Consider the following 23377-nt stretch of genomic DNA (forward strand, 5'->3'; position numbering starts at 1 on the left):
TGGAAAATCTCCTTTGACATAAATGGATATCGTGCTTTTGTAGCAAACTCTGGTTTTATCTTTTCTGTGTGAAATGACAAAACAGGTTGGACACGCATAAAGCTATAGATGGGAAACACCACGCCTGCCATCTAACCCAAAGCCTTCCTTTGTCCAGGATGGAGCTGAGGACCAGGGAGATGAAATGATTCATCTAAAGTCACTATAAAACCTTGTGCAGCCTGGAGGTCACCTACTTTGTGACCATGGGATTATTTTCTAACCTCTTGTATTTCAGTTTCCTCATTTATGGGAGAGTAATAATGGTACCTACCTATATCACAGAGTTCTCACAAGAGTTAATTGAGATCATCTGTATCAGTGGTCAGCAACCTTTTTCAGTAAAGGACCCGATAGCAATAGAGACCATATGGTCTCTGTTGCAACCATTCAGCGCTGCCACTGTAGAGGAAAAGCAACCATAGACAGTACGTAAGCAAATGAGTGTGGCTCTGCTCCAAGAAAACTTCATTTACAAAATGGGCTGTAGTTTTCCACCCCTTGATCAATGTAATTTAAATAATGCTTGATACAGAGTAAGGATTTTAAAATCTTACCTGGAATTATTATTGTTATGATGATGATGATGTCTATGGAATAAAAGAAATCATTCATATGTTTAGCTTTTAAAAAACTAAACTTTCATTGGTTTCCCTAGGGCTCTATCCTGAGATATCTTTACCACCACTCGCAAGGTAATTTCCCCCATGTCTGGGCTGTCCCTCTCCTGGACGCTGTGAGGCATTCTGGGAAAGGCAGATAGGCCTCCTCCTGGGAGTGAGAGACCCTGTAACAGATCTGGAGGCTCTGCAAACCCTAAGAACAGGTTTCAACACTTCAGCTCCTTCTCAAGATCGGAGGGGCTGAGTGTGTAAAATGAAACTGTTGTTTGCTCCCCTCATCCAAACAATACCATAAGGTTGTGCAGCCAGTACAGAGAGATGCCAACCCCAGATCTGTCAGTGAGGAGCCAGAGCAGCAGCGTAGAAGTGTGTGGGCAGGATTGATGTAGAGATCTCACTCCCCTGAGACCCAAATACAGGGCAGACTAAAGAAGTGTGGGTGATGGCAAAAAAAAACGTTAGGGCAGTGTCTGAATTATCCTTTAGGACAAATAGAATTTTCGACTCCATCTACTTCATGATACAGCATTTCTGATGGTACAACTATTACAATAAAAAAATTAATAGGATATATCAGGAAGAGATGAAAGTCTGGCTCTAGCCAGAAGAATTTATGTCATGGGGATCCTTGATAAACTAAAGTTACAGCAAGAAGCAAACCTGTTCTCAGTGGGGGCTCTGAACGGGTAACCCCTTCTTGGTTCTATGTTTGACTTATTCCTCTGTGTTCTTAGGACAGTAATAATTACTGATAAGACCCCCAAAATAATAGCCAGCTCCCTAATCATGTCCATAAAATGGCTGCAGTATTGACAACAGCACTGAGTAAATCTGTGACCCTTGGTCTGCTGCCACCCTCCAACCAAGGGGTGGTTAGAGAAGGCAGTGAGGAGACCATCCTCACTGGAATTTAGCACCTCAAAACTTTGTGAAGTAATTTATGGACATCGAGTCATAACATAATAGTTTTTTTTGGAGATGAAAATGTTAATTTTTAATGCCACTTGAAGATTCTTGGAGCAGTGAGGAAAGGCCCTGCTTACTAAACAGTTTTAGGGAAAAAAAAGCATTATTTACATTTAATGGCTCTTCTTTTATAAAGCATAGGTTCTTTCTGCTCATTCAGGAATGTGCTACCCAAAAGGGAGCACTTATGTTGTAGTGTTTATATTGTATTTAATTTTGACATATTGAATACAGTTTATAAAAATACATTAAAATTCTTTTATTTTAGTCTGTTGCTGTGATCTGTTTTAGTGTTTCTATGTTGTGAAATGGGTTTCTGGAAATAAAGCTCAATTTTTAGGCTGGGTCCTATAGAAGAAGGGTTGTCAAATTTTGTAAAGGGCCAGGTAGTGAATCTTTTAGGTATTGAAAGCCATACAGTCTTTTTTTTTAATATTTGTTTAACATCTTTATTGGTGTAAAATTGCTTTGCAATGTTGTGTTAGTTTCTGCTTTATAACAAAGTGAATCAGCTATACATATACATATATCCCTAAATCTCCTCCCTCTTGCGTCTCCCTCCCACCCCTCTAGGTGGTCACAAAGCACCGAGCTGATCTCCCTGTGCTATGTGGCTGCTTCCCACTAGCTACCTATTTTACATTTGATAGTATATATAAGTCCATGCCACTCTCTCACTTTGTCCCAGCTTATCCTTCCCCCTCCCCGTGTCCTCAAGTCCATTCTCTACGTCTGTGTCTTTATTCCTGTCCTGCCCCTAGGTTCTTCGTAACCAATTTTTTTTTTTTAGATTCCATATATATGTGTTAGCATACGGTGTTTCTTTTTCTTTCTGACTTACTTCACTCTGTATGACAGATTCTAGGTCTATCTACCTCACTACAAATAACTCAGTTTCACAATTTGTATCGAAACACAAAAGACCCCAAATAGCCAAAGCAATCTTGAGAAAGAAAAATGGAGCTGGAGAAATCAGGCTCCCTCACTTCAGACTGTACTACACAGCTACAGTAATCAAGACAATATGGTACTGGCACAAAACCAGAAATACAGATCAATGGAACAGGATAGAAAGCCCAGAGATAAACCCACACACCTATGGTCACCTTATTTTTGATAAAGGAGGCAAGAATATACAATGGAGAAAAGACAGCCTCTTCAATAAGAGGTGCTGGGAAAACTGGACAGCTACATGTAAAAGAATGAAATTAGAACACTCCCTAACACCATACACAAAGCATACAGTCTTTGTCACAACTACTCAACTCTGCCATCAGGGAAAAAGTGGCCATAAACAGTATGTATATGAATGGACATGGATTGTGTTCTAATAAAACTTTATTTACAAAAGCAATCTTGGGGCTGCATATGGCTTGTGGGCTGTAGTTTGCTCACCCCTACTATAGTTGTTAAGTGTTTATTATTTTAAGAGGACTCCAGTAGTATCTGTTGTCTAGGATCCAGTTAGTCACGTAAAGAATAACTGCATTAAATATAGTTATTTCTAAAAGGAGGGCAGAATTGACAAATGCATCCATGAGGGATATTATACATGTCTATTCTTAGAAATAAATTATGGAGAAATAGAAGATAATTCTTAGAATTAGAAATGTTGGGACTTAAAGTGAATTAGAATCACAAACTATGATGCTTTGGGATCTGAATTGTATTGCAGTGCAAGATTTTTGTATTTTTTCACATTACTTCACTTGTGCTTTCCTTTGGTAGTATGTTTCAACAGCGTGTCCACTCCCCCTTAGATTTTTAAATGGTTACTAACACTGAGGTTAGCCAGTCTCCTGTTCCTGGAGGGATTAAGTGCGTCCTGTGTGACTGTACTGGGAGTAGACTCTTGGAAGCTTGTGCCTCGTTTCCTCCAAGCTTTTCCCCATGTGTCTTTTCCCTTTGTTGTTTTTGCTTTGTATGTTTTCACTGTATTAAATCTTAGCCATGAGTATAATTATATGCTGAGTCACATGAGTCCTTCTAGGATGTCACTGAACCTGGGGGTGGTCTAGGGAATGCCCACCACACCATCCCACCTAGGTATACCATGTTTTCTTTATGTATGAGACTGAACTACAGGAAGGTCTTGCCACACTGTAATCTTCCCTAGGAAGAGGATTTATGCTCAGGGCAGTGGAAAAATTATACAGGAAGTAAACAGCACTTCAGTGCTCTCCAGATACATTACTTTTGGAGTCTTTTTGGCTGTTGAAGTATATCAACTGTCACTGGTTCCATTAAAAACAATATTTTTTATAGAAAATCAGTGCATGGTATATGTTAGGTTCTCAAAGAAATATTTGTTGAATGAATGAATTATGATCACCCTAGCCTTTGAGTCATTGGTATATTTTTCCACACTGACATATTGCTTCCTAGAACGTCAACACAGGGTAACCGATAGCAGCCCTGTGCGTTCTTTGTTAGACATATGCATTTTGATAAGCACAGAAGCAAAATCTCCCAGAACCAAAACAGGCTGGGTGCATTTAAATTCACTGAAAAGTCATTTTGACATATCTTTTTCGGTATAGGAGTTATTATTCTTTCCAGGCTTCAGGTTTATGTGTCTGCAGCGTTTCCACTTCACAACTACTAGCCCTTCTTTTACAATTACGCCTATGACACATGTCAGTTTAAATAAATGAGTGTTTGCATTTCCACTGGCTCATTCCTTCACGTGTTTGTTCAGAACAGGCAGTAAATCTGGCAGGGTGCCAGGTGCTGTGCTAGGTACTGAAGTTTCAAAGACAAAAAGCACATGCTCTTTATTTAGTTAGGCAGAAGACACTTACATCATTACATACAGCTAGAGCAAACTTATTTACGAGTAGCTTAGGATCATAAGACTCTACAGTTGACCCTGGTGGAATCTTTCAGAGAACGATTTAAGTTCAACAACTCAATAGCAGAAAGGAAAGGCATTTTAAAGGAAATGGCATGTACAAAGGTCCAGAGGCTGGAGCAAGTGTGACACATTCAGGATGTGTGACACATTCAGGAAGTGTGACACATTCTGTTAAGAAGTAGCGGAAAAGGGGCTTCCCTGGTGGTGCAGTGGTTGAGAATCTGCCTGCCAATGCAGGGGACATGGGTTCGAGCCCTGGTCTGGGAAGATCCCACATGCCACGGAGCAACTGGGCCCGTGAGCCACAACTACTGAGCCTGCGCGTCTGGAGCCTGTGCTCCGCAGCAACAAGAGAGGCCGCGATGGTGAGAGGCCCGCGCACCGCGATGAAGAGTGGTCCCCACTTGCCACAACTAGAGAAAGCCCTCGCACAGAAACGAAGATCCAACACAGTCATAAATAAATAAAAGAACGTGAATTTCTTAAAAAAAAAAAAAAAAAAAAAAAGAAGAAGTAGCGGAAAAATGAGGGTAAAACAGGGCCAATAAAGATATTGTATATACCAGGCTAAGAAGCAGAAAATCATTGTATAGGCAAGGCGGGGGTGGGGGGGGGAGTTGTTGAATTATTTCAAGGACGGCAAGTATGTGGTCACATTTGCAAGTCAAAAAGATCACTCTAGGAGAATTGGGAGGGTGAATTAAAAAGGGTAAAGACGGAGGCGGAAAAACAAGTGAAAATTGTGGTAATCCAGAGAGAGATTGTGGAGATCTGAACTAAGGCAGTGGCCATGGATACAGAGAGGAGAAGGAGAGAAAATATTAAAGCTGTTTTGAAGTGGACCCCAGACTGACTAATTGATTGGATATAATGTAAGGGAAAAGGAGCAGCCACTGATGATTCACAAATATTGGTCACGAAATATTTTTCTTAAGGGGAGGTGGTTTGGAAAAGAGATAACAGACTCATTTTTGGTCATGTTGCGTTTGAGATATGGTCAAGCAACCAGGTGAGACTGTCCCTTAGGCACTGGGCAGTGACCTATTTGGCAGTAGAAGTGGCAGACACCACACATAGTGTTAGATATTTTTTATTTGCCTTCTTGTTTAATTCTCCTAAGAACTTTACAAGGTAGGGGATATTATGTCCATTTTTTAATTAAGATAGTTGAGGTTCAGGGAAATTTAAGTAACTTGCCCAGTGTTACAGGAGTAATTGGCAGTCTCAGGATTTTAATCTATATCTCTTTGACTTCATTGTGTCTTATTTACTCGCCTGTGCTGACTCACCTTTTCGGTAGGAATGAAAAATTTGTGTTAATAAATTTTTTTTACAATGATATTAAATCTGTCTCACCTGCCTGATTGGACATAGGTTTAATATCATTGTATCTTTGCAACAGAAAGCATTAGGTAGTAGTAAGCCTTTTCTCTTTTTAATGGCATTGCCTATTGACCACACATAACATCATGTGTAATGTAAACGTGCTTAAGGTAGGAGTAGTTTAAATGGAAGATAAAATGCAGAAATAAAAAAGAAAATGGAGAGGGAAATAAATGTGATTTTTAAAAACATTTTTGTGATATTATAACAGTATAAATGAAATCATCTCTCCTCTAGGCAGTAGCTGCAGAGTAAGAGGGCACTCTGGATGTACTTTTTCTGGTCCTCCCAGGTTGTAATACCAACCATTAGCTGAATTTTTGTGAATCTAATGGAGGAGATATTCAGGGATTCTGTAATGTTTTATGTTTATTTCTTAATCTTTGCAGTTTGAAGGGGACATACTGTGAAAATAGAAGAGGGAAATGAAACTGACATCCTTCAGTATAAAATATATAGTGTGATACGTCCACTGTTTTTCTCTCTCCTTTTGAATTTAGACTGTGCTATTTGTGAGAGTGATGATTGTCTTGAGATGGTTTTGTGTTCATTTGCATGTGAGGATGTATTCCCACAATTATTTGCTGGATGCTTTGAGAAACAACAAAGTCAACTCCCATTGATATGTCCTCAAAGGAGACTGGATTTAATACAGCAAAATCCATGCTGCACTGCTCAGCACTCTGTTTCTTCTCCATCCTCCAATGATATTTCAATAATATATTAAATAAATCAGACTTGGGAAATGCACAAATGGGTACTACTCTGTTTAGTGAGTATTTCTAGGAGAAGAGAGATGGTGCCTGGAGTGAGACCATCTCCCATGAGAAGCTGGGTGGGGTCTGACACTGTGGAGAGGTCATGGTGCTCTCAGAGCAGGTGTGGAAGGTGGAGGGGACAAGGTTCTGTGCAGAAGCATCTCATTGTGGCAACCTGGTTGGAATAGGAGCCCCCGAGACCTGTCTTAAAGTTGTGTCTGCATTTCATATATGATAACATTTCATATATGATAGCGTTAAGACTGTGTGTATATTTAGAATAACTTGATAGGAGTAGCTCATGGAGACCAATCCCATTTCTACTTTCACATGTGCACATACACAGAGCACTATGTGCAACTCAGGATGGGAGAAATATTAGGAACTGGGGTACATCCATGGGTAGACCCTATAAAAAGTAAAATATATTCAGTCTTTTTCTGTTGGACTATACGAAAAATCATATGTATCAGATTTTGTCTGAAATTCTTTAACTTACTCTTTATAAGTTCCTCCAGTTATTCAATAAAATCTGGAATATGTTAACAGCTCTGTGTGGTGGTGGTGTAGGTAGAAGTGGGGAATGGCAGTATAAAGGGAAATCAGTAGGGTGACCATATATTGATACTTTGTTTTTCAAGCGGAGACAATTTTACAGAAAGGAAGTACTATTAATAGCTATGTCAAGGCAACCAGCAAAAACCAGGCCAGCATGTATGGTCATCCTACAAATGAGGCCTGCCTATCTGGGGACGCCAGCCCTGCAGAGGACTCTGTCTTATTACAGCATTGCATGGAAGCGTCTGAGGCTGTGAGCCCTAGGCTGTGAGTAGCAGTGAAGAAATGATCTGTGGCTGAGCAGAGAGCACTTGCAGTGATCTGGGATCATGATGGTCAACCCTAACCCCTCTTCTCATTCACTTTCCCTCATCTATTAATATACTAAAAGATCATACAGGATTTGTCTCTGTCTGACTTGTTTCATTTAGCATAATGCCCTCAAGGTCCATCCATATTGTAGCAAAAGGCAGGATTTTCTTCTTTTCTTATGGCTGAATAGTATTCTACTATATATATATATATTGTTCTTTTCATAAATGTATTTATATGTTTTCTTTATTCATCTGTCAGTGGAAACTTGGGTAGTTTCCATGTCTTGGCTATTGTAAATAATACTGCAGTGAACATGAGATACAGATATCTTTTGGGATTAGTGGTTTTATTTCCTTTGGATATATACTCAGAATTGTCATAGTTGGATCATATGGTAGTTATATTTTTAATTTTTTGAGGAACTTCCATACTGGTTTCCATAGTGGCTGCACCATTTTACATTCCCACCAACTCTTCATGAGTTTTCCTTTTCTCCACATGCTTGAATGCATTCGTTATCTCTCACTTTTTTTTTTTTTTTTTGATGTTAGGCATTCTTACATGTATGAGGTGATATCTCTTTGTGGTTTTGATTTGCATTTATGTTGATTTGATTTGTATTATGCTAAGTGAAATCAGACAGTGAAAGACAAATACTGTATGATACCACTTATAGGTGGAATCTGAAAAAAACAAATCTCATAGAGATCCAATTTGTTGTTGCTGGAGGCTGAGGATGAAGTAGGGAAATTGGGTGAAGGTGGTCAAAGGATAGAAACTTATAAATACGTTCTGAAGATGTAATATATAGCATGTTGATTATAGTTAACAATACTATATTGTATATTTGGAAGTTGCTAAGAGTTCTCATCACAAGAAAGAATAATTTGTGTCTATGTGAGTTGATGGATGTTAACTAAACTTACTATAATTATTTTACAATACATACAGGTATTCAGTCATTAGTTTGTACACCTTAAACTTATAAAGTGTTATGTATCAATCATACCTCAATGAAACTTGAGAAAAATACACTAAAGGGAGGTCATCTTTACGTGGATTCCAAAGGGAAGAGCTATGGTGAAAATCTTGAAATAAGTAACCAGGTAGGCCAGGAAGTCAGAAAAAATATTCATATAGAAACCCTCATTTCACTGCACAGATTCTAAAAATAGGATGAAGGAAAATCATTCCTTACACAAGATTTCTTTTATTACTTGCTCCCCGGAGAGAGAGAATGAGCTGTGGTTTTCGAGAAGTTGGTGATTTAGTGGAGAAGTTGGTAAACCGTGTACAAAGTTCTTCTCTCCTTTCTCAGTGGGTGCCAGGGGTACTGGAGCATCTGGCAGGGGTGGGTCCTGACATCTAGTGACCCTGTTGGAGTGTGATCACCCTTCACTTGCTACTCTGAAGGAAAATGCAACTTTCTCGCTAAAAAAGAATTCCATTCTTGGAGGTATAATCTGTCTCAGCAAGATAGGATTATTTTGCTTCCTTGAATTTAGATTCCAGAAATGGCTATAAAACTATTATTTATAAGAACATGCCACTATTGTTTAAACAGACAGAGGTCATTATAGTGATTCAGTGTTCCAATCATCTTGATAATGGATCCTAATTATTATACTCTTCTAGTACCTAAAAACAATTGCAAACTAGAATGAAAAGCATTTGAAGAACAAGAATATTATAATATTTCTATTTTTATCACAACTCTCATTTTTGAAGAAAAAAATAAATTAGAACTGCTAATTATGCAAATCACAGATGACCTTGGGGCTGTAAGATGGACTGCAGAGGCAAGGCTGTTGTTAGCAGTTTAAGGTTTATAGCTCTGAGATCTGTAGAAGAATCTATTGGGAGAACAAGTCCCGGTTGCCAAAATCAGAGATTAAGAAGTGATTAGATTTCTTTCTTCTTTGAAAACTGAGACCCAAATTCAGCCTTCTTACTTACTCTTGAGGGAGCTTTCACCCATCAGCCCTTGCTTGCTTATTGTCTTTCCAATATCAGTGCTTCTGGTTAGAGACTCAAAGACAAGAACATGTGGAAGGGCTGCTAAGTCCCCTTGCACCTGCTAATAAAGGAGAAGACATTTGTGTTAGGAACGACGGCCTCTCGGCAGGGGGAGAGGGCACAGTTCCCGTCCTAATCAGAATCCCCTCCGAAAACAAGAAGAGTGATTTGATTACCTATACTGCCACTCAGCCTCTTCCCTTTCTGTTTTTTCTCCTGCTTCCTTCTAAAATGTTAAGTTTGGGGTTTTTTTGGCACTCTACCTTCAATCCTTTGTTGCTTTCTCATTGCTCAGTCTACTGATAGCCCGTCATTTCTTGCTACTGCTGCTGTTGTTTCTGAACTTCTCTCTTTTTTTCTTTCTTTTATTTTTCCTTCCACAACAAGTACTTCCAGGTCTCTTACTACTTCACTGTTAAATCTACTTCAGAAATCCCAGGAGTATTTAGGACTGAAGTATAATTCATCAAACACAGAACTTGCAATGTTTGGTGCACCCAGGGATTACTTATTCTTAAGGTCGTCTGCAAGACTCTGATGACCTTCTCTGTCCCTATCTCTATCTTAGTCTGTCAGTGTCCCCATCCCTGTCTCCATCTCCATTTATCTCGCTTTCAGTATACAACTTGTCAGGAGTTCATATAAAATGCAGGTTTTAAACTTTTTAGGACTTATTGTACTTTCCTCATAAGAAATCATCCTACCTGGATGCTGAAGAAATGTAAAGTCTCCAATTAATAATATCCTCATCTCTCTTGATTTATTCTTTTTCTATGAAATTTACAGTCAATTCTAAGTTCACCTCCTTATTAGGGCTGGTTTAAATAGCTGCTGTCTGCATAACTCCAGCCTCTTTTAGAGAAATCTTTAGTCTGTCAGAGGTCCTTCCACTCACTTGGCTGTTCTCCAAGATGGTGACAACAGTCTTCCTAGCAGATTAGAACCACCTGGCTGGGGAGCTTTTAAAAATTCTGATACCTAGGTCACCCCTGACATCATTCATATCAGAATCTCTGAAACTGAGACCACTGGATCAGTTTTTATAAAGCTCCCAAGGTGTTTGCAAAGTGCAACCTATAAGAAGACCCACAGTACCTGGAAAGACCTTACAGCTAACGGTTGCCTGGGCCACTCAACCTGCCCCTAAACATAGGTGGAGTCTATTAAGTCCACAGAGCCAGGGGTCATCCCAGGCTTGGGATCAATCTTGTCTTAATTCACTGTGATTTGGGCTGATGTAAGGAGCACAAAGACAATACTAATAGAAGTTACTATTATTGTGCACTCAAAATATGCCACTTATATAAAGTGCTTATGTAACTTCTTCATTGCGACCCCAACACGTATGATTCCATTTACAGATGGAGAAGTTGAAGCTTAGAGAAGTAAAGTAACATGCCCAAGGTCATAAAGTTAATACATGAGAGAGCTTAATGTTCTTCTGATGTTAAAACCTCTGCTCTTACAGCCATGTTCTGTATTGACTTCCTACATTTATGACACTTAGAATCAAGTCACTCTGCTCAAGTGGCCCAAGACAGCAACTAGTAAGTCATCATAGCTCCCTGGTCCCATATGCCTTTTCCACTGCACATTTCCCACCCCTTTGGACTTGCCAAGTTCAAGGTTTGACCACACCCAGTCCTATTGCTCTGCACCTTCCACAACCAGATGCTGCTCAGTCCTTAATCCTGACACCTGACTATTAATAGCTCACCTAGCTTTCATGAGTCAGTCTCCATTCCTGTGGAAGAGTCACTGGACACTGGACCTAGTGCTGATGTTGGCTCACACTCTCTCAGGGTCTTTGACATTGCCCTTGTGCAAATATGCTTCATTCACTGAAGTCTGGCAAGATCACACTGTCACATTGGTTTTAGTAACCAACTCCACAGAAAGCAAGCATCTGGTAATTTCTTCTACCTTAGGAACACGATTCTCTCTTCCCACTGTATTCTTTGTCATTATCGCAAATGAACAATTTCAGAATATCTACATTAGGAACTCTAAAGATTGAGGTGTTCTGTTTATGAGAGAGAATATTTTAAGGCAGTGTTTACCCTACTTCAAATAAAATGGACTTGCAGGAAAATAAGACTCCATCAAATCATCTGTTCTAAGCCTCTCTGATCTCATGACATTTTAATGCAAATTATAACAATATTTTCTGCAAATTCTTTATGGTTAATGTTGTTTAAATTATTCTCCATTATATAGTTTATGGAAATACATTGTCCTATATAAAAATGGGAGTAATTTTTAGCAGCAGACTGCATTTAATATGTTAGATTTAATAAAGTCACATTTGTATTTGGGGCATTTTCCCAGAACATAATCAAGTATGACAGGTTGGTTATGAGGAGCTCAGTTCCTTGATGTATGTATCAGCTTAAGAGCTTGTCACCAATCTTGACGCATTAATTCTAGTACCTTGTGCAAGTGAAACTTCCTGTTGTCTGTGAAACACTGTGAGTCATTTAACACACAACAAGCTTTTAGATCACGTTGCTTCTGTGACTGCACATTCTGAATGCAAATACATGTCTGCAGTGATTGCTGGCATCAGAATATTAACATAAGAAATATTTCCTGCACTATCATGCCAGGCTGTGTCTAGGAAACATGTGTCTGGTGCTCATAATCTCAATTTCTGCTAAATTTCTAGTGGATTTACTGGATTCCAAGATGATTTTCAGAAAATGACTTCACACCCAAGGTCAGATTGCTCTTTAGCCAATAAATGATGAGTGAACTGGCATTTTGCAAAAACCTGCTCTAGATAATGGGTTCTCTCTGCCCTGCTAACTGTCCTGGCTAGATAATTAGACTTTGTGGTTAAGGTCAGATTCAAGGGAAAGGATTTACATTGCATTGCCTGAGTCTGGTCTAAATTGTATGTAATGCTAAAAAATTGTAATTACCCGATGCACCTCTAATGTGCACCCAATGTGGTAGTGACTGTGAAATTTTAAATTAAGGGTAATTTTATCGGGTTAACTTGGAAACAGATTCATGAGGACTCACAGTTCATTTTGCTTTAAATTCAGCAGGCTGTTTCTATAATTTCGTATGGGTTTATTATTTATAAACCTTGCTTGGTGACTTGTCATCTCAGAACGACCAGGTAGTATATTTCTTCCCAAGGCTCACCCCTTACTACTTTGTCCAGTAAGACAAATTTATCTCTGGTGTGTTTTCTTTCACCTTCTTCTTACTCTAACCCTTCCTATAACTCAGAGATCCTCCTTCCATTTCCTTCTGGTGTTTTCTCTCTGCTAATTCCAAGTAAGACTTTAGCTGATTCTAGTTTAAGTTATTCGATCCTGGAAGCAATTGGTTTAAACTCAACAAATGTTCAAGAATAACCCTAATTTTCTCAAAATGTTTATGGAAAATAGATAAATATTTGACAATATCCATGCCCTAAAAACAGATTTACAAACTATTTAAAGAATTAGGACTTGCACGTATTAAAAAACTCGTAAGAAAATGCAATAATATAATTGAATATAATAAAATGATGCCACTTAGTTACCTGTGACACAGAATATACTAGTTATTTTACAGTAATTTATACTCTCTTCTTAAATACTCATCAGAACACCCAAATGTCTCTTGAATTGGTAAACCTATTTAGCAGGCTTTGGCAACAGAAAGTTTTATTAAAACAGAACCTCAGATGATATTAAATCTCTGAAGACACAATGGTCTAGAGTCCTATGGTGTCTTTCAGTTTCTCACAAAGTATCTTCTCTGGCATTGTGTACATTCTCTGGATGAAGAATTCTCTACTGATTGGGGTCATTTTCCCTTGCATCACTTGTGGCTGGAGTAGCAACTATTGGCATTGTCTCAGATGACTCATCCCCACTGGTGTCCCGGGTGCTTACAACTCCCTTGGACCTGACACATATTAATAAGAGGTGTCTTCTGACCAGTGACTGGAAATCTTTGAACAGATCCAAAGAACACAATATCAAAATAGAGTACGGTCCTTTTCAAGAAAGGACAACTGACAAACGTATCACTCAATTGAAAAGGATATACACACAGATATAGAAGTTCTAATGTTTCATTCTTTCTCTGGCCAGTTAAAATTTTATCAGAGATTGGTATTGTTCTAATCATATGTCCTTGGAAAAGGCTATTATGTCGCATGCTCAGGAATTTAGCCTTAACTCACAAGTTGGGAGTCATCACATTTTTATATCTGATTTCTGTTTCACGTAAGTATATAAATACATCCAATCCTTGATTTATGAAGGCAACTGTGGCAGCAGCTTGCAGCTTGATGGGAATGGGCAGAGAAGAGGAAACCTGGAGGCAGAGTAGAACATTGGGGGTACTAAGCAATGGTCCATTGAAGATTCTGAGCACATCTGGACAATGTCAATTGCAGTATAGCAGAGGGTAAATATTTAAGAGACATTTTAGAAGTGTAATCTACACAACTGGGTGTATCAGACTGGATTTGGTAGGTGAAAGAAGTGGAGAAGTCCCAGATGACTACAGCATCTCCAACTGAGGTCACTAGAATTTAGGTCATGCTAAAGATATAAGAAACACAGGAGGAAGAGCTTCAAAAAGGACGTCAGCTTACTATCATAATTGGTATACTCAGAGTCTCGGGTAGATCTTTGTGTCTTTAGAATGGTTGGACGCTATTTGTTCTTTGAAGCTCAACATCAAACTAAAAACCTAGAACTGATTTTTGTTTTCTCATTTTCTTTCATACCCACATCCAGCAGATGACAAGGTCCTGTCAATTCTCTCTCTGAAAACATCTTGAATTCATCTATTTCTTTCTACTATTTTAGACAATGCTGCCATCATCTATCTCTCAGACTACTGCAATAGCTTCTTAACAATAGCTTCCCTACTTCTTCTCTACATCCTTTCTTAAAGTGAAAGTTAAAGTGGTGGAAATACAAATCAAATCATATCAAACCTCTGCTGAAATCGTTTAGTGGCTTCCCATTTTAGGGAGGAATATATTCAGACTATTTATCGTAGCCTGCACGGTGTTTCAAAAAAGAAAATTGTTTTGTGTCTTCTCATTTGCCCTTATCTAGTACTCGTTTCTCCCTCACTCACTGTGATCCAAGCACGTTTCCTTTCTTGCACGTTCTTTCCTGTGCTCCAGCCACACTGCAAGCTCATTCCTTGCCTGTTACCTCTGCCTTGAATGTTCTACATTCATGTTATGTGAATGCCTCTTTGGTATCCATCGGTTCCCAGCTCACATCTGAGCTTCTCACAGTGCTCTTTCTTGACCTAATCTACACAGTCCCTTACCATCCCCACAGTCTTCTTTTTCATTTTAGCTTACTAACTTATAAAAATACCTTCTAAAAAATTTTATGTGTATGTGTAGTCATTTAGAATCTTTTTTTCATGGTCAAAATATTGAGTTCCATAAGAGTATGGATCTTGCCTCTTGGTTTACTGTTGCACCCAGCACATGGAACAGTGTCTGGCATAGAGTCAGCTCTTCATAAATATTCATTGAAGGAATGAGTAATATAATGCATGAGTTAGGACAAATCTAACCAAAAGGAAAGGATGCTAAGAAAGTATCCACAGGCTTTTCTAAACTATTTTTCAATAACTTCAGATGCCTGTCTTGACTTATAATCATGATAAGAGGTCTTTCTGAGCCTGGATGCCATGAGAAACAATAGGAGATAAGAGCAACCAGCCACCTGGTAGAAAGAGGGTAGGGATAAACCTAAACAAGTGCTTGTCACAGACAACATGCTAGACCCATTCTACTCTATGCCTAAATATTATCTAACTTGCCTGTTGACATTCTGGCCAAAGAAACTCAAAGCCTTAAATTTCCAGTTTAAGCAGAATAAATTATGCTTAATTTATTAAGCATAATTTCCTCATGGATCCCCACAGCCAGTCTTACCAGCATGCTCAAATCCTTTAGACCAGCAGTCCCCAACATTTTTGGCACCAGGGACCGTTTTTGTGGAAGACAGTTTTTCCATGGATGGGGCGGGGGGATGGTTCAGGCAGTAATGCGAGTGATGGGGAGCGATGGAGAGCAGTAGATGAAGCTTCGCTCTCTGGCCCACCACTCACCTCCTGCTGTGCGGCCCGATTCCTAACAGGCCGCGGACCAGTAGTGGTCTGCAGCCCGGGGGTTGGGGACCCCTGCTTTAGACCCTTACCATTTGCCCTACCAAGAACCAGACAAGACAATTTTAAAGCATTGCCAATTGATATCATTACAGATTTAAGATGTCAACCTTTAACTGGGTCCTTATGCTGCTTATAAAGTTTTTGCTCCACCTTAGTGTATTCTGTCACTTGGTTCCATGGTGGTTATTCAGAGGAAGTTCTAGCATTTCTATATAGGAAGAACATAAGGCTGATAATCTATTTGGAAAGAGAAGTTAGGAGACTTGCCTTGAATTTGCATAATAACATTCTTTGTTCATTTAGTTTGCATATTACGGATTTAGGAAAACAGCAAAAGTTTCTGAAGATACTTTCAGTACCTTAAGATTGAAAGACAGTTCATAGTCAATACCTGTTATTATTACTATCATTACTTGAACTTTATATGGGTACGGGATAGATACTATGGAGAGCTAAACTTTATTCCACCCAAGCTATCACTTGGATGCACAACTGTAGATTCTCCAAATCTTTATGATTCTCTTAGGTCCTCATACTCCAATAGTGAGCCTCTGTTTCTTAAAATGTAGTTAATAATCATTTGGCAAATATTTATTGAACTATTATTAAGTTCCAGGCGATGAAACAAACAATAAAGACATAAGGCAGAAGTGCAAAAATGCTCAAATCCCATTTCTTCTACTTGTGAAGTTACCTGTTTCTTCCCTTAGTGGTGTACTGCATTACCACTTGTCTAAGAAGTCTCTCTACTCTACAAGACAAATCTCTCCAAATGTAGTTTGATGCTATTCCTTATCTCCATCGGATTCGTTTCCCATCAATTATCCCATCTGTATTGTATTTTCTATCTTTCTCTTTTTATTAATTTCTTCCTCTGTGTCTTACAGATACGGTCAATTTATAAATACTGTATAGGAGATCTCCTGTGGCCACTTCCTCATTACCAATTCACTTCTCAACCCACCTTGATCATTTGAGAAATTATTATTGAAAATATCATTAATAACTTTTACCCTAATTCTCCTTGACCTTTCTGTGTAAAATGACTGTTGACTCAGTCCCTCCATTTTTGAAATTCTCTCTTCTTTGACTCAAATATTAACGTTCACTCATTTGTTCATAAAATAATCCTTTGCTATGGACCAGGAACAGTTGCTAGCTCTTGGTGAGGTAATAATGAACAGGATGAACTATTTAGCCTTAAAAAACTAAAAGGTAAGGAGAGGGATTAAAAAAAAATTATAATCAGTGGGATAAATGCTTTCATTGAAGTACATACAGAGTGCTGTAAGTGCAGGGAAGAAGAAGAGGCTGTGTGTTTCTATTATTCTAGAAAGCACCCCCCCCCCAAAAAGGCCCTCTCCCTGAAAGTACCAGCTTTCAGTGAGACGCAGGGGTGAGAGGAGGGTTTCTCAAGTTTAGAGATGCAGCACATGCTGTAGCACAGAAGTATGAGAACATGCTGAATTCAAGGATTGCTAACTGGAGATCCCCTGAAGATGGAACTGGAAAGAGAGCAAGTGCCAGGTCATAGAGGGGAGGGGGATGTATGACCTGCTAGAACACATGGGCTAGAGCAGGTGGGAGCTACAGAGACACTGAGTGCCATGTTCAGGTTTACATCTTACATCACTCTGCCCATGGGGTAAAAAATTGAATTTGGTTAAGGGAAAGAAGGAAAAAAGCAAGTGACTAGTATGGAGATGGGAAAACCAATCTAAATAGGCATCCTGAGAACTAATAATGCTCCCTATGGTTTTGGGAAGGGAATACATAGGGCTGGGATGATTCCAAAAGAACAAGACCAAGAAGAATCTATAACTGGTTTTAACGAGTCCCTGATTCCCTTTCCAGCTTCTATTCTGGCTTTCCCTTTCCTGTAAAGCCCTCTGCTTTGGCCACTATTTCCCCAAACAGATCCTGCTCTCCTCTATATCTCTTGTACCCTAAGAGGAATTCACATCTTCTAGCTTAAGGTTAACTACCTCTAGGGAGGCTTCCATGGTTCTGTTTCCCTCAACAGCTATTATAGCACTCATCACTTTGCAGAATATTCTCTGGTTGGTGCATCTGTGTATATTACAGTTAATTGATTTTTTTCAAACCGTGATCCCCTAGGGTAGTTCTTGGGTTATAGTAGTGCTGCAATAAACATTTCTTGAATTGAACCTCTGTTTTCTTGAATATGATGATATGATATTGGTGAATATTTTAGGAAAAAATAAAATTAAAAACCTTGGAAGTAATTGAAATAAAGAAAACATAAAGGGGGGATATCATAAGGTTACAGGTATATAGCTAATATTGTAAATTATTAGGTAATCAGATGGCAGATGCTACAGTAATCCATAATTTGGCTAGCCTTCAAACAAAATTTCAATTTCTCCTACAGCCTGGATGGTGATATTACTCAGTCTATGAATAGCGGACTAAGTCACAGGGGGATTAAAAATTGCACTTTGGCTATCATAAAAGCTTTAGAAGGAAATCTGCAATTAGTAGCATGGATGCCTCAGAGTCATATAATATAAAAACTTAGAATGATTTATGGGCTGACAATTGGACTTTAATAATCTCTGAAGCTTTCAGAAATGCACATTCAATCAGGTCTTCTAGGGAGATGATAAACACCAAGCCGGGATAGTTAGACAAATGACTGAGAGGCTCAGGAAATCATTACTTTGCAGTTAAAAATCAATCAGCCCTTGCCTATCCTTTTTGAGCATGCCAGGAACAGAAGTCAGGCTACATACTTCTGCATACCTCTGTTTGCCTCTGTATACCCCTCAGTCTCATAGCATATAGTTATCACTCTTGATCTACTGGTTATCAGTATCTCCTTTAGCACAGTTAAAGAAAAGGAAGCAATTGGGTGCCAATATATTTTGAATTCAATAGTTAACAACCAGAACAAACATAGCCCAACTGTTGTAATTACCTATGTAGAAAATTCATTCATAGTAAAGCCTTTAAAAGTTCAAACGATATATCAAACTTGAGAAATGGGATGCTTGTACCAACATTTAAATTCCATCCCTGGTGCCTAAGCATTGCATACGAAGATGTGTTAGCTGTCACAGCATATTAGAGTACACAGTGACCTTATTCCTATTCTTGATTGCTCCTTGAACAGAAACAGGTTTACTGAGATAAATAATTGTCATCTTCATAAGTATGTCTGGCACGTGGGATAATGAAATGAACACTGACAGGTATCAGTGATTAAATTGTGTTTTTAATTGCTTTTTGAGAAACTTGTGACATTTTGTTGAAAATACAGGAAAGCTAAGGAAAACATAAACTACAAATACATCTGAGTAGGTAGAGTTACCTGTGTTACATAGAAATAGAGCCACCTGAGAACACCTGAAGTTCTACTTAGTTTCACATATAGACCCACTGATGGAGTTTCTCCTTCAGAGCAAATGACTTCACAAATGAACACCCAGTTCATATGTCAGCAAGGAAAACAAATTCACATACATGCTTTTCATTGTATCAGTATTTGTCAAGTTGTCCAAGTGAAGTATAGGGATGAAGACATCCTTATAAATTTTCAGATTATTATAAACTTTATACAGACAAATTCACCAAGGATGGGGAGTGGCTCAGGAAGACACCAGGAAGCAGACATTGGGTGCTGATACACATGCCATCAATCCATAACCACAGTCTTCCCACCATATATTCCTGTGAAGAATTGTTTGCTAGCTAACTAGCAGAAATACCCATCTACTTCCCTTCATATGTTAAGGACTAGTGATTACTCTCCAGTAACTTCTTTTGTCTTCAAGACTTACTTGGTTTTTTGCTCTAACAAAGTTTCATATTCAGGATTATATTGGGGGGATAAAAATGCTTAATGTGAATTTCCTTATCTTGGGGGATCACTTAGTATAAATTAATGAGGAAATTTAGTATAAATAGCTTTTACATGTTCTATTTTCTACCTAAAAAAGAAAATAGGAAAAATGTAAAAGTTTTATTGGGGGAGAGGTTAGTAATGTAGTATTGACTCAATTGTGCATGACTTGAGAGCTTGGGCTGTTAAAAGAAATTCAGTTATCCTATTTGTATGGCAAGAGATGGAGGTTCTCCACTAAATCAGAGCTACCAAAAGAAATAATGTATTAACTGGGCGGTCTGCATAGTTTTCTTTATTTATAAAGAAAAAAAATTCGCTCAAAGAATCTATTCCTGTACAATTTACACCCAAGTCGAAACGGATGAACTAAAGCTTTAAAGAAAACTTGGGGTTTTCCTTAAATGCTGTTGAATTCAAGTTTGTTTCTTTTCAGAGTGCAGGACTACACACATTTTAAGCTGGAAATAAAGACCTTTTGAAGAAAGTTATAAGCTCTTTTCAGCTCCAACTTGTTGTTTCCTCCATGTTTCTTCAGATAAAATTTCTAAGAATCAAAAATTATTTTTGAGGTAAACTCAAAAAAATACATGTGTTTCTCTTTGAAGTTTATTTACCCTAATGGAATCTATGAATCTACTTAAAGCAGTAAGGCTGTCATTGAAATGAGATTCTTTATCTCAGCACCAGAAAGAGAGGGGTTTTGAGGAATGTTGTCTGCGACCACTGCACGGCAATAGGTTCAACTTAAGTAATGAGGTAGTTGAGTAGTTTATATATGGGCATCCAGTCTTTGCTAGTCCTTTTAGGATTTCTCTGGTCTCCAGAAAATCAGTGTGTGTTTTGCAATGTCTTTTCTTCTCATGGCCCATGCATAGCACTTACAATGTCAGTTCTACAAGCAGAATAAACCTACAAGAGCCACAAGTGTAGATTATTTAAAACTTTACATAGAGAAGCTTATAGACCTTGGATTTAAAATACAAACTTCATCCACAATAAAGATTAACAGTTGTCAGTACTTTCAGGTTTCAGGATGCTAATTGAGAAGCAAACACTCATGCGATCTTGGAATTTAAAGTGACTAGAACTTCTCTAAGAGAGGCATGTTCCTACCCTACAATGAAATGAAATCCGGGGATCTGGAAAACTACACGGGGCAGATTCTCCAGGACTTTCAAAGCTATTTGGATAGATAGTATGGTAATTTGCATTTATTGGTTGGTGCTTTATGTCAGGTTTGCTATATGGATGAAGATTCAGTAAATAATAAAATATGTATGCTCTTTGTTAGGATTTGAGAGGAAAGGAGAATTTAAAACAGGTTGGGTTAAGGCAGCTGATACATGTATATGTGTGATGGGAATGAGTATGATGTGTATTTGCTAATGGCAAACACAATTATTCTGGCAAAGCATGTAACATTTCAACATGTTTCTAAAGTCTACATGTGGCATAATTTCTCTGCTGTCCAGTACTTATTAAACACCATCTCTATGTATGGGGAATTTCCCACTGTAAGAGTCATTCTTGTCTAGGGTAAAAGACAGGAACTCGCTTCTCCAGTTTCCCTTGCAGTTAACACATAGGGATGTGACCTAGGCAACACCAATTAGACGTAATTCAAGATTTCAATTTAGAGAAGAATCAGAGGAGGAAGGACGCTATGCACAGAATCCTTCCTGGTGAAGATGGTGGAAGGTGGTTGAGAGACAGGATCTTGCAGAGGTGGCAGTGGTCAGTGTCTATTAGAGTGCTCCACTCCCTGCCTGGGCCATCTGCAGAGCTTCTGCCTAGTGCCAGTGGCACTGTGGTCTTCACTGGCTAGTTGTAATGGTGAATTTTGGGATTACTCATTGCTCTGCAATCTCCAAACCTGATTTTCTTGCTCCCTGGATTTCCTGTAAGATACCTAGTATTTCTGCATTCCTTTTTGGCTTAAATGAGTTAAGAGGTACTCTGTTGATTACAACCAAGACCCTAATTCCATCTAATAATGTGTGTAGCATTGTTTCACACGCCCTCATGAGATCTCTGTGAACATAGCCTCTTGCAAATGGAAGGCAGTTTAACAGTTACCTGGGTTAGATCCACTCCTCCCATACTTTTTAAATTTTTTTGTGAAAATTGAGGTTCAGAGAATCTAAGCACAGTGGTAGTATAGAAGAAAACAGACTGGATTTGGAGTCAAAAGAACCTGATGACTTTGGGTAAAATGCCTGTCTCTCTCAGCCTTGACTTCTCCAAATACAGAATTGTTAGATTAGGCAAAGGAAAATATAGCATGTCCCATACTTGGGACATACTTACACTAAATAATTATTTTTTTTAATGAAATTCCAGTTTAACTGTACATCCTGTATTTCATCTGGCAAAGGCAGATAAAATGTGCAAACACAAAGATAATGAATGAAAAATTATTTTTATACCATAAAACATGTTGCAGTTGTTAAGTTTATTATTATTGTCTGAGGTCAAACATCTAGTTAGTAACAGCAATTTTAACTTAACTTTATATTGAAGTTGAAAGAACCTAAATAACTTACATGGGGTCACAGATACTTAGCTCAGCAATAATAAACTATCTGGTAAATGAATTAATCATTATTCTGAACTTCCAGTTTATTTTAAGTAACTTAGTGCTTATAAGACAGGCTGAATTGAAAATTCACTCTTCTTTTAATTGATGCCACCCTGAATATCTTTATCTGTCACTGACACCAATTTTAGACAGTAAATTATGGTATGTATCCTCAGGTTTAAAAAATGATAGTTCTATAGACTATAGGCCAAATGGTCAAACTTTAGGACAGACAAATTTGGTTTGAATCTTTTCTTGGTCATTTTCACAGAAATATAAAAAGCCACAGAAAGACTAGGTCATGGGCAGAAGAGGTTTTACATATCATCCAAACCTGCTGAGAAATATTTTTCTTAAGACATAAAATAATAGCAGTGGCTTACATAATGTGCATGCATGAGTTGTTTGCATTTCTGAAGATATACAGAAAGAAACAAAGGTAAATAAAAATATGAAGTGTCAGCTCAGTTGAAAAAAGAAAAATGCAGATAGTTCTCTCTAAACACCCAATACTCTCCCTCCCATTTCACCTCTGTTTACAGAGACACCTGATCCCCGTTACAGAATTGAGGGTTTGTGAATTGGGGGTTTTCTTTAAATTCCACCTATTTTTAGGAAAAAGCAGTTCTCTTTAAGTCAACATAAATACATTTGCAATATTATAGACCCCGCTTTGAAACCTGGAAGGGAAGAAAGAGGGAAGAAAAAAAGATGACAGATGACGGTGCTTCTTATGTAATGACAGTGTTGCTTGATCCATGTAAACAAGTTTGACGATGACAGATTTCTTTTGAAATTCTTAGCAGCCAGTGCTGTCCCAAATTTAAAGGGTAGCACTTAAAAGCATTTTTAAAGGAAATGATAGTCCTACACAAAACCAAAGGACAAAAGATTGTTTAAGGGTGAGGGCTGTGAGTGTGTGTGTATACGTGTGAGTGTGTTTATGGTTTGGAAAGAGAGCAGTATTCTACTCTCCTGTCTATATGATCTATTGGGGGTGGGAGGGAGTTGGAACAATCTGTAGCAACCTATGAGCAGTCTTGGCTTTTTTCAGAGCTCACCTTTACAGGAAGGCTTACAGCCTTGACTGAAGCTTAGAAAGCATGTAATTGTGGTTGTCATAATAGACCCTGAAGGAAACAGCAAGTCTATGAGCCTGCCTGGCTTTTGACATGGTAGCCAACTCTTTCTATCACGTATTCATAGACTTGCTCCATCCTTCTAAGGAGAGCATTGGATTTTGACGAGCAAAGTCTATTTGCCTTCACTGCT

Source organism: Eschrichtius robustus, chromosome 15, assembly GCF_028021215.1.
Source record: "Eschrichtius robustus isolate mEscRob2 chromosome 15, mEscRob2.pri, whole genome shotgun sequence".
NCBI classification, from domain to species: domain Eukaryota; kingdom Metazoa; phylum Chordata; class Mammalia; order Artiodactyla; family Eschrichtiidae; genus Eschrichtius; species Eschrichtius robustus.